Source organism: Myotis nattereri (assembly GCF_964212035.1).
Source record: "Myotis nattereri genome assembly, chromosome: Y".
Lineage (NCBI taxonomy): Eukaryota > Metazoa > Chordata > Mammalia > Chiroptera > Vespertilionidae > Myotis > Myotis nattereri.
The window spans coordinates 38,380,965-38,393,062 of NC_138094.1; the positions used below are offsets into that span (position 1 = coordinate 38,380,965).

At 50.4% G+C, this 12,098-nt stretch overlaps 1 pseudogene across 1 annotated transcript; it reads left to right on the forward strand.

The window, feature by feature from the left end:
• Positions 1-4,589: 4,589 nt before the first annotated feature.
• Positions 4,590-5,341, forward strand: LOC308512453 (TCF3 fusion partner-like; annotated as a pseudogene). The gene has a single exon. The product of its transcript is annotated as a TCF3 fusion partner-like (transcript).
• Positions 5,342-12,098: the final 6,757 nt, after the last annotated feature.

The following is a 12,098-nucleotide window of genomic DNA, read 5'->3' on the forward strand; positions in this document are numbered from 1 at the left end:
GTGGCAGCACAGCAGCCTAGGCCTCGGCATGAGGAAGATCCGCAGACACCTGTGGAAAGGAGTATAGGAAGAACATGTCATGGCAGCCCCTGTTGAGGGGCAGGTGGAAAGGCCTGAAGGTGCTGTGGGTGGCCTAGAGGGAGAGTTCAGAGGAGGGGCTGAGGTAATCTGCTTTGACTCTGAGTGACAATGGACATGCACACTCTCTCCCCCTGCCTAAGCCCCCCTGCCTGATCTGGAATTGCACTGCACTTGTTGTGCTGGTAGTTCCTGTCTCAGGCACACACCCTGAGGTCCGGGGGTCACAGGCTGTATCCTTCCCAGCATCCAGGTGTCCCTGTGAGAGAAAAGTAATGGCCTAGGAACCTGGCAGCACACCAGGGGAGAGCCCAGGCAGCCCCTCCTCACCCGCCCTGTCCACTCTGGGGACCATCTTCCTCTCATAGTTCTCCAGGGGATTGAGCCACAGGTCCTTGCTGATGATCTGGTAGGGCAAACAGGAGACCATAGGGACCTGAATAGAATTGCAAGCAGCAGGTGGACACAGGAAGCTGCATGCTGGCATGGCCAGTGACATCCAACCTCAGCAATCCTGCCAGATCCTGCCACGCTGTTGTCAGAGAACCAGTAGAAGAAGCTGGCGCTGTTGTCCTGGAGCCTGTGGCTGTAGGCTTCTCATTCACAATGCTGGAACCACTGAATCGGAGTGGCACTGGACACCCTGTATCCTGCAGGAGAGGGGTATGTGAAGCTGGGCACATGGCCTTCCATCCCTGCCCACCACCAGCTGACGCCCATACAGGGAGCCTCCTGTTACTTGTGAGAGTGATGAGATACTTCTTCACAATCACATGGTTGCGGAAGTAGGGGTTGCTGCAGAAGTACAGGCTAATGGTGCAGCAACCCCAGGGATGCCTGACTTCCCTCACCTGCAGAAGGAAAGTGGATCCAGGGAGTGAAATCGCTGCCCAGGGCTCCAGCCTGTAGCTGTTTTCAGGGACAGGCCACTTACCCACCTGCCCTCCACCACTCCCTGGAGCAGGTAGACTGACCTTCAAATTGATCATGTGACCAAGGATGTTTTCACCTTGGACCCTGATCATTGCCGACAACTCTGGGTGGTTGACAAACTGCTGTGGGTCAAGCAACCTGCACCTTGGGAGCTGGGCATGGACCAGCTAGAAAGAGCAGCCTGGCCTGGCCTCTCCTTCCCTTAAGGCCACTCCTTCTCCATCAAGGGCAGAAAGGGGCACAGCACCACTCTGTTTCCTGACAGACCCTGATGCCCACCAGACTGTGTTGTGCTGAGGTTTTGACAGGTTACACATCACACATTAATGCTTCTGACTGAGGAACTGGACATAGAGACGGCCTGTAAGGCAGCATTAGTTAGTCCCAGAACAGCCCGTGCAACACAGCCCTGTCTGTGAGCATCAGCCCCTGGTGTATGCGTGCCTCTGCCTTGGAGCTCTGCCCCTGGACCCTCAGGTACCGCTTCTATGGTGCCTGTACAAGACAGAGGGTGTCTCCAGGATCCTGGGCCAGACCGGGGCGCACTGCCCCTAGATTGTCCTCAATGTTCTTTTCTATGGGAACCATCCCCGCTTACACGGTTCTCCTGCACTGTCCCATGTTCCTTGTGATCCTGCTCCTCTACCCTCAAGGATACAGCTGTGAGCCAGAACCCAGGAATGCACCGGATATTGAGGCTTCTCCGTTTGAAATAGGGCTTGAGTCTCTGCCGAGTCCTGCACCTGAGCCGAGAGAAGGCCCTGCTGGCTTGCTCGTTCATGGGCTCCATCTCCAATTGGAGAAACTGGAGCACCTCCAGAGGGGACCAGGTGAACTTGGCCCTGGGCCCTGACTGGGCCTCCTCCTGCTGCACTGGCTGCTCTTCTTCTGGCTTTGCTTTGGCCTTGGACTGAGGCTCCACCTCTCCCACCTGTTCCACTCCCTTCATGGTGCCCTCCACTCCCCCTGCAGGAAAAACTGCTCTACTGCAATTAATTGCTCCTCCATCCACCCCTCCTCCTGGTGGTCACTCCCTTGCGGGTCACCTGGATCCTGTGCCTCCAGCCTCAGCTCTTCACTCACCACCTCCTCCTGCCTCCCCCCGCTGCAGATCTGGGAAATCCTCCTCACCTGCCCACTTGGCCTGCCATGGCACCACCTGCAGAAGGCCCTCTGTCCACAGGATAAACTGAGCCTGTGCCTGGAACACCTCCCCCAGACCCTCCTTGTCTTCCCCTTGCTCCTCACTCTGGGTTCCCTGCTGCACCTCACTCTCCTCTCCCTGCACACACTGCTCTGCAGCCACCCAGTCCTCCCCTCTCCCGCACTCAAGATCAAGCCCAACATCCTGGCCTGTGTCCAACCTCAGCTCCAGGATCACAGCCTCCCCCACCTGCATGAAGTCCTCCCACTCCAGCCCCAAAGCTGCCCTCTGAACCTCCTGTGCCCTTGTGTCCTGGGTATCACCACTTTCCTGCACCGAGGTGAAGCTAAAAGCCTCCTGGATGATCCTGCTTGCCCTGTCCTTCCTGGTGCAAAGGCCCTGGGGAGCCCTGTGAATCCTCAGGCGCCCTGCAGCTGAAGGCCCCCTAGTGGAACTGAGAGGAAGCGCGCTGCCCCCAGGAGCCCCTCAGTCTCCCAACACAGCCTGACTCTGGATGCCCCCTGGCTCTGAGACTGGTGCTGTGAAGGAGCAGGTGGTGCAGAGCCTGCTGAGTCCAGGCAAGGTGCTTGCTCACTGGTGCATGCAACCAGGCCCTGGTGTGCTGAGTGGGGGCACAGTGGGCTCATGCACAGGCGCTGGTCATGTGAGCATGTGGTACAGAAGGCACCTAGCCAGGCCCAGCCTGCTGTTTCTGGGTGGGCTCCACAAAAGCCTCCTCTAATCACAGATGGGGCAGTGGGCGTCACCCTGCGAAGCCCTGCCACTTACTCAAAGCTCTGGTGTAGATAGTTGGTAGACTCAGAGGTATCCTATTATTAGCCTGAAAACCGAGATTTTGCAAGCTTAGAAACTTGACCTGACTGAAAAGAAGGAAGAAATGGTGGAACTTGAAAATGACTTCAGGTTTTCTCACTGTGCAGAATAAAGTCAAACATTGCTTCAGTTAAATATTTTAGCCGTTGTTCTCCCCACATGAACTACAATAATAATGTGCTTTGTGTTGATATTTACTGCTGTGTTGCTGACAATTACCTGGAGGAGAAGTTAAGGTGATTCAATGGCTTGAAAAAAGTTTAGCTAAATCTGATTGCAGGTCTAATTAAGCAAGTTTATTCCATAAATATATATATATATATATATATATATATATATATATATGGCTAAGTTGACTCGTGCATGTGTGATACATATGAAGCTCTTACTGGCGCCAATTGCATGAGTGTGTTTCAATTTGTCATTGTCAATCTGCATTTGATTGACACTGCTATTATAGAGAAAGGGCAAATAGCAGTATTATGGTATTTCTTCTAATTAATTTCCTTTCAACATGCACGAATCCATGCACCTGGCCACTGGTATTCTAATAGTGGCAAGATATCATCCGTGAATGGTAATATTCTATTGGGCAGGACATGCCAAATTGGTCGCACATATCTATCCTATCTAATAAAAGAGAAATATGGTAATTGGCGTACGACCGCTACCCTTCCCATTGGCTAATCAGGGCTATATGCAAATTAACTGCCAGCCAAGTTGGAGGTTAACTGCCAACAAAGATGGCAGTTAATTTGCATACATAGGTGCAATGCTAGGAGGCGAAAGGGGAAGGAGGGAAGAAGCCGCCTGCCCTGACTGCAATTGGAAACCCAGTGGCAGCCAAGAGCCAGAGAACCGAGCTGCTTTTGCTCAGAGAAGCCAGGCTGCCTTTGCTGGCTTCTGTGATAGGATGACCTGGCCACCTTTGCTGGCCCTGGGCCAGTAATCGGAGAAGCTGGGTGGGGCAGGGAAGAGGCAGATGTCTGGCTCTTCCCTGCCCAGCGTGGCTTCTCAGATCACTGATCACCAGTGATGGGAGAACACCCAGAGGCGGGGCCAGAGGCCAGGCTGCATAGCTGCCTGGGGACACCATTTGGACCCCAGGGGCGAAGCAGCCAGTCCCCAGCAAGAGACCCAGAAGGCGACCCAGGTGCTGGGGCTGCATCGCTGCTGGGTCAGAAATCCGGTGCCCAGGCTGAGGAGACCCAGGGCCCGGGGCTGTGTAGCAGCTGGGGCACGCCATCCGGTTCGGGGGCGATGCAGCCAGGCCCGAGAAGGAGACCCAGAAGGAGACCCAGGGGCCTCCCAAGAGGAGAGTCTCCATGGCCAGATGGCGTGGTGTCGGGGCAGGAATAAAGACCCGAGGTGACTCAGATGCCTGGCCACAGGGTTAGTCCAGCCAGCAGGGCCTTTCAGTTGGGACTGGGGTGGGGGTGGGGCAGGGAGGCAAGCTGGAAATAGAGAACTACAACTCACAGGAGGCTTAGCAGCCGGGCCTGGGTGCCTGGCTGTGAAATCCAATGGGCTGTAGTTTTGCAAGCCACTTTAAACTAGAGGCTTGCAAGGTTGGAAGTTCTGCGCCTGGAGCCAGGGAGAAATGGAGCTGGAGCAGAGAGAGGGGTCCATGGCAGCCGTGGGCTTTGAGGAGTTCTCAGCACCTCCTGGCTGGGAGCTGGCGCTTCCTCCGCTGAAGGTGGTCACATCCTGGAGAGCGAGCTTGAGACCGAAGTGGAGTTCCTGTCTGGGGGTCTGGGCAGCTCCAGCCTCCAGGAGCTAGAGGAAGAGGAGGAGGCAGCCTGAGGCTGGCAACAGCGGCGCCAAAGGGAACTTAATCGCAGGAAGTACCAGGCGCTGCAGGGAGATTGAGCAGGCGAAGGAGTGGGTCCTGAACAGGCTCCATCAGATATAGAGGATAACATGGAGACTCCAGCAGGAGAGGAGGTTCCTCATGAAGGTGCTGGACTCCTACGGTGACAACTACTGGGCCAGCCAGTTCACCATCTTACTGGAGGATGAGGGCAGCCAGGGCACAGATGCCCCCACCCCAGGCAACGCTGAGAACCAGCCTCCAGAGAAAGAGGGGCTGTCCCCGCCCAGGAGGACGCCAGCGCCTGCAGAAGCCAGCAGCCTGGCCCCTGGCGAGGGGCCCAGGGGTTGGAAGAGGCGGCGAGTGCCACCGGAAGGGGGCCAGGCGTGAGTCCCGCTGTCTCTGGAGCTGGCCCCCATGCAGATAAAGGTGGAGGAAGACTTTGGCTTCAAAGCGGTCGAGGCTTTGGACACAAGTTGGGTTTCTGGGGGCCAGACAAGTAGCTGCCCTACCCCACCCTAGCCAGCTCCCCCTTTGACTGACCCCCCAATAAACAGACCCCATGCTCTCCTTGGCAAAAAAAAGCTTATAGAGGCATGCTTTTAGGATCAAATAGTATAAATATAGATGTAACAGGACAATAAAAAGAGAACCTGGATATGATGATCACCTGAATGCTGCCTCTGTGTCATTCCTTCGTCGCCGACTCCATCCACACCTTTGGGAACCCCCGGACCTACTGAGGCAGGGCCCCAACATTCCTCTTCTTATAAGGACTTCAGTGAGATGGGCTAAGGGTCCCACTAGAACTGCCTCAATTTAATCTAATCCCCTCTTTAAAGATCTTATCTCTATACACAGGTACATTCTGAGGTTCTGGAGATTAGGATTCTAACATACATTTTGTTGATTACCCAAATCAGCCCTTAACAACCAACATGTTTCAGAAAGGAGATTCCTACAGGGTTATTTACCAAACATTCAGAAGTATTTTTAAAAGAGCTAAGTCCCTAGCCCACTGTGCGCGCCCCTCCTGGCGAAGAGGGAAGGCCTGGGTTCCAGGCGCCGGAGGAAAACTGGTGCCAGCAGCCAGGGGAAGGGGCCCTCAAGGGGCCCCAGATTGCGAGAGGGCACAGGGCGGGCTGAGGGACCCACCCGAGTGCACAGATTTTTGTGCACCGGGCCTCTAGTATATATATATATATATAAAAGCATAAGCGACATTATGAGTGGTTGGTACGATGCACACCGACCACCAGGACGCAGACGCTCAACACAGGAGCTTCCCCCAGGTGGTCAAGGCTCTCCCACAGCGAGAGCATCACTCAGCCAGAAGCCGGGCTAAAGGCTGGAAAGTGCAGCTGTGACAGCAAGAGCCTCTGCTGCCTATGTGACAAGGCTACGAACCAGTGGTGGCAGGTGGAGTGGGGCCTGGATGAGCGGGAACACAGCACCTGGCTCCAGCTTGGGCTCCTGCCCGGCTGCCTGCCGTTTCGTGCACTGCTACATCCCTCAGGAGGTGTCAGACCTAACCTGGCAGTCCCACATCTCCCAAGGTGTCCCAGATTGCGTGAGGGCGCAGGCCAGGCTGTGGGACGCCACCAGTGCTTAAATTTCGTTCACCGGGCCTCTAGTCATTTTATTATTTATCACCGATTTAGCATGGTTCTCTTCTAATGCTGAATAATTTAAAGGTATAACCTGAATTTTGGTAATGATGGCCATATAGATTTTACTGCTCTTTAGCAGTATTATTTAATGGCTTATATGAAGGGTACTAATCTCCTTCAAAATATGAGAAATATTACATCTCCCACAAACAGTACTATGTTTCAGTGCTAATTCTTTCCACTAATGTCCCTAAATGAGCCTTTCACTAATTTTCTTTGCTCACTAGCTCATCCAAAATTGAAATGGGCAGGCTGCTTGTCTATATTCAAGTGCAGAGGCATATTCTTCTTAACTACACTGATGCTATCAATACTTTCAATTTTCCAACATAAATTATAGTGAGGGTCTCAGTGTTAGATTTTAAAACATCTCTTTACTAATATGAATAAGTCACTTTTACCTTATTTCTTCACAACGATGTGCACGCTCTGATTTGGAACTTGCAATGCCTAACTCTTTGAAGTGTGCCTTCCCAACCTTGTTTTCATTAAAAACAGACCATCTGAATCCACATTGGTCACTTTTCAGCCTGTTGAGATAATGTAGACATTCCTTGGGTTATGTTGAACTCAAAGTACATAGGTTCTGGATACCTCTCCATACCCCATTTATTTATTTTTTAAAAAAGTTTGATCATTTCTACGTATGTACATATATGCTTTATGGTTTTTTTATTATTATTATTCATTTACCACAAGTAAAGGTCAGGAATTGTTATCTTTCTTTTAATTTTTTTTTTTTTTTTTTACTGTTTCACGCCATTACTGCTGTGTATGTGTACTCCATGTGAGTGACATACATGCTTATGTAGGTGGGTTCTGACTTACGCGAATATTGCATTATATCCCACTTCAGGAACGTGTCAACAATGTAATGCGAGGAACTACAGTAATTGCATCCTATTGATTCAGTTGTAGTTATTTGGTCTCCACATTTCCTCAATACGTATATGATTGTTGGAAGCACAAAGTATATCTTTATATATTTATTAGAGGCCCGGTGCACAAAAATTTGTGCACTCGGGGGGGGGGGGGTCCCTCAGCCTGGCCTGTGCCCTCTCGCAGTCTGGGACCCCTTGGGAGATAACGACCTGCTGGCTTAGGCCTGCTCCCGGGTGGCAGAGGGCAGGCCCAATCTCTTGGTGCAGCCCCTGGTTGGGCTCAGAGCAGGGCCCACTGGGATTTGGGGCACCACCCCCTGTCATGCACAGAGCAGGGCGGATTGGGAGGTTGCGATGCCACCCTCAGTCATGCTCAGAGTAGGGCCAATTGGGGGGTTGGGGCACCGTCCCCTGTCACACTCAAGGCAGGGTCGATGGGGAGGTGGTGGCACCAACCCTTGTCACGCACAGAGCAGGGCCGATCAGAGGGTTGGGGCACTGCCCCCTGTCACACACAGAGCAGGGCTGATCAGGGGGTTGGGGAGCTCGCCCCCCCCACCCCCCACCTGTCACGCACAGAGCAGGGCCCATTAGGGGGTTGGGGAGCATCACCCTGTCACTAAAAGAGTAGGGCCGATAGGGGAGTTGGCACAACACCCCCTGTCACACACAGAGCAGGGCGGATCAGGGGATTGGGGCGCCACTCTCTATCACCCACAGAGCAGGGCCGATCAGGGGAGTTGGGGCGCCACCACTGTCACACTCAGGGCAGGGCCGATGGGGAGGTTATGACTCTACCCCATCACACACAGAGCAGGGCCCATGGTGGGGGGTTGGGGCGCCGCCCTCTATCACCCACAGAGAAGGGCAATCAGGGGGTTTGGGCGCTGCCCCCTGTCACGCTGATCCTGGTGCAGGGAGGCCCCTCGGCTCCGCTGATCCTGGTGCTGGGAGGCATATTATCCTTTTACGATATAGAATAGAGAACTGGTTCATGGGTGGGGCTGGCTGGTTTGCCCTGAAGAGTGTTCTGGATCAGGGGTGGGGGTCTCCACTGGGGTGCCTGGCCAGCCTGGATGAGGGGATGTTTGCAGCTGGTCAAACACCCTTCAGGGTGGGGGTCCCCACTGGGGTGCCTGGCCAGTCTGGGTGAGGGGCTGAGGGCTGTTTTCAGGCTGGGACTGAAGCTCCCAACTGCTCCTTTTTTCTTTTTCTTTTTTTAATTCTGGGCCAGCTTTAGCTCTGAGGCTCCAGCTCTTAGGCCTCCGCTCCTGAAAGCAGGTATCTGGTTTGTTTTAGTTCTCAAAACTCTGTATCAACCCCAGCTCTGAGATCCCAGCTGGCTGAGGTTTTGTTTAGCGTCTATATTTGTTACAATGTTTGAAACTGCAGGCTCAGAGGCCTGCAGCAGCCGGCGGGGAATGTTGGAGTCCTCCGTCACTGAAGCAAGCAAGCCTCATGTTAGTTTCAAGCTGCCTGGCTGCCGGCCGCCATCTTGGCTGACAGTTAATTTGCATATTGCCCTGATTAGCCAATGGGAAGGGTAGCCGTCGTACGCCAATTACCATGTTTCTCTTTTATTAGATTAGATGTGTTTCTTAGAATTATCATTCAATAAAAATAAATGCCTTGTCCTTATAAAAAGATCTGGCCTTATAATTGAATGGCCTAATACATTTTAGAGTAGGGCACCATTACCAAAGTTTCTCAGAAGAACATGTGTTGAAATGAAGAGTATATCCTGCCAACCCCTACTTGAAACAAGAGCCTTAGTTGGGATCCATCATGATCCAAACAGAGACAGAAACAGTAAGAGACATGGCAGGTTTATGTTACTATATGCCTACTGAGCATGCCTCAATGCACATTTCCTGATGGTGCTATTGATCAGAATGTGCACTCACAGGACATTAGGGCCTTCATGCACAACTCCATCCTGAAACCACATGAAAAGGAGTGTATTGGACAAGAATGTTAGCAGGGACTTTCCAATGCAGAGGGATTCTGAAGAAGATTGAAAAAGGTGGCAGAACCCTAGCCAATTTGGAACAGTGGACAGATCACTGGCCTTCAGACCGAAGGGCCCAGATTTGATTCAGGTCAAGGGCACTTACCTGGGAGTGGAATAAATCACCAGTCTGGGGCATGCAGGAGGGAGCTGATCAATGAATCTCTCTCATCACTGATGTTTCTAACTCTCACTCGCTCTCCGTTTCTCTCTGAGATAAATAAAAATATTTTTAAAAGAATGGTGGCAGAATAAGTGTATGCTGCAGGGACATGCTCCCAGGAACAAACTGATATTCGAACTAAAATACAGAACAACTTCCTGAATAATCAATGGAAAACTCACAGGAGAGAACCCTGACACCCGAGGACCGAAGGTGGAGGCCACGTAGACACTGGTAGGAGGAGAGGAGGCTGGAAGGGGGCGGGCCTGACACCCACAGACAGCAACTGAAGTCTCGGAGAGATATCTCAGCTGTGGAGGACTGCCACTGAGAACTCTGGGTCTAATTCCCAAGCTGGGCCTCCTAGCAGAGAGCACCAGAACTGAGGAGGGTACCCATATAACCTGTGGATGTGAATAGCAGCAGGGCACTGTCTGCCAGGGAGAGACAACTGGAAATTCAGGCATCCTCTTAAAGGGCCAAGGCACAAACTTCCCTGTGGAGCCACATACCTTGTGCCCTGGCAAAGGGAGGGGGAAGTGGACTGGAGCTGTGAGGGAAAAAGCCAGAACTGGGAGTCAAGGTTACCAGCTCAGAAGACAAACACTTCAAGTTCCTGGGAGAAGTCATTTCCTCATGCAGCAGAGAAAATCTCTCCCATGCAGACATTTGCTTTTCCTGGAGGGGGCACAATTAACACACACTACTGGTAAACACCGTGCCCTGAGGGCAGTTAAGAGATTATAAATAACAATTAACCTCCAGGCAGAGGCAACTGCCCCACCTTGTTGAAACAAACTCTTGTCACAGCTGATGACCATTGCCTTGGAGGCAAGTGAAGTTGGAATCCTATCAGTCTATAGACAGAGGAGATCTCTGGATTCTTTGAGTCTTTGCCTGACCGAATTAGTCAGAAACATAATTTAACAATGTCCTGCACTAGAGACTGAGAGGCATATAGGATCCACCTAGCTCCTCACCACAAACCCAGACAGAAAGCCAGAAAGAGGAAACAAAGAAACAACCCCCAATAACAGAACTAGAGAATTCTTCAGATATAGAGATAGATGAAGCACAGAGAAGACATTTAAATAAATCTGACTTCAGAGTTATGAGGGTAGAAGAGCTCAAGAGCATGAAAAAAGATATAGTGACTATGAAAAGAACAGTCCTAGATATAAAATGACGTAACACAAATAAAGAACACATTGGAAGGAATAGGCAGATATTAGGGAAAGCTGAGGATCAATCACTGAATTAGAACAAAGTTAAAAATATCACCCAATAAAAAAAAGACAGAAAAAAATAAGATTTAAAAAAACAAAAACAAAAAAAAACAGGAGGACCACTTACCTAACTTTATTAGAATAGCGAGAGTGACAAAAGAGGCAGGAGGAGAAAAAGGCATAGAGGTCTTTGAAGAAACAATGGCAGAACACTTACCTAACCTGATAAAGGAAAATCCCACACAAGATCAAGAGCCAAAGAGAACCCCAAAGAAGAAGTACCCAAACAAACCCGTGCCCAGACACATCATAATTAAAATGCCAAAAATTAAAGACAAAGAGAGAATCTTCAAGGCAGCAAGACAAAACTGTTAGCTATGAAGGAGTTCCCATAAGGCTGACTCCTGATCTCTCATCAGAAACTCTACAGGCCAGAAGAAGATGGCATGAAGTACTCAAGTTAATGGAAAGTAAGGATCTGAGGCCAAGATTACTATATCCAGCAATTCTTTCAATCAAAATAGACGGTCAAATACAGAGCTTCCTAGACCGAAAAAGGCTGAAGGAGTACATCATCTCCAAGCAAGCTTTACAAGAAATGCTACAGAGATTGCTGTAATGAGAAGGAGAAACAGAGACAGAAACTTAGCCACACAGAAACGAAATGGAAATAAATAAATAAATACCTATGAATAATAACCCTAAATGCAAGTGGGTCAATGCTCCAATCTAAAGGTGTAGTGGAGCAAAATGGATACAAAAACATGATGCAAGTATATGCTTTCTACAGGAGCACCATCTCAAAACAAAAGACACACACAGGATGAGAGTGAAGGAATGGGAAAAATTTCCATGCAAATGGAAATGAAAAAAATAAACAAGGCTGAAGTAACAATATGGGTATCAGACCAAATAGACTTTAAGATAAAGGCCATCACAAGAGACAGAAAGGTCACTGCATGATACTAAAGGGACCAACCAACAAGACAATATAACCCTAGTAAACATATATTCACCCAACAGAGGAGCACCTCAATATATATATATCTCAAACAAACAAACAAAAAATCAAAACTAACAAAAATTCTAGAAGACTTTTACAGAGAGTGTGACAACAGGACAGTCACAGTAAGGGAATTTATCACCCCTCTGACTTCTCTGGATAGATCTTCCATATGTAAAAATAACAAGGATGCAGAGCCTCTAAAGGACACACTGGATCCATTAGATTTAATTGACATTTTAGAATAGCGGTTCTCAACCCGTGGGTTGCGACCCCTTTGTGGGTCAAATGGCCCTTTCACCGGAGTCGCCTAAGTAAAGGGTGTCCTAAAATTCACGCGTGAAGTAA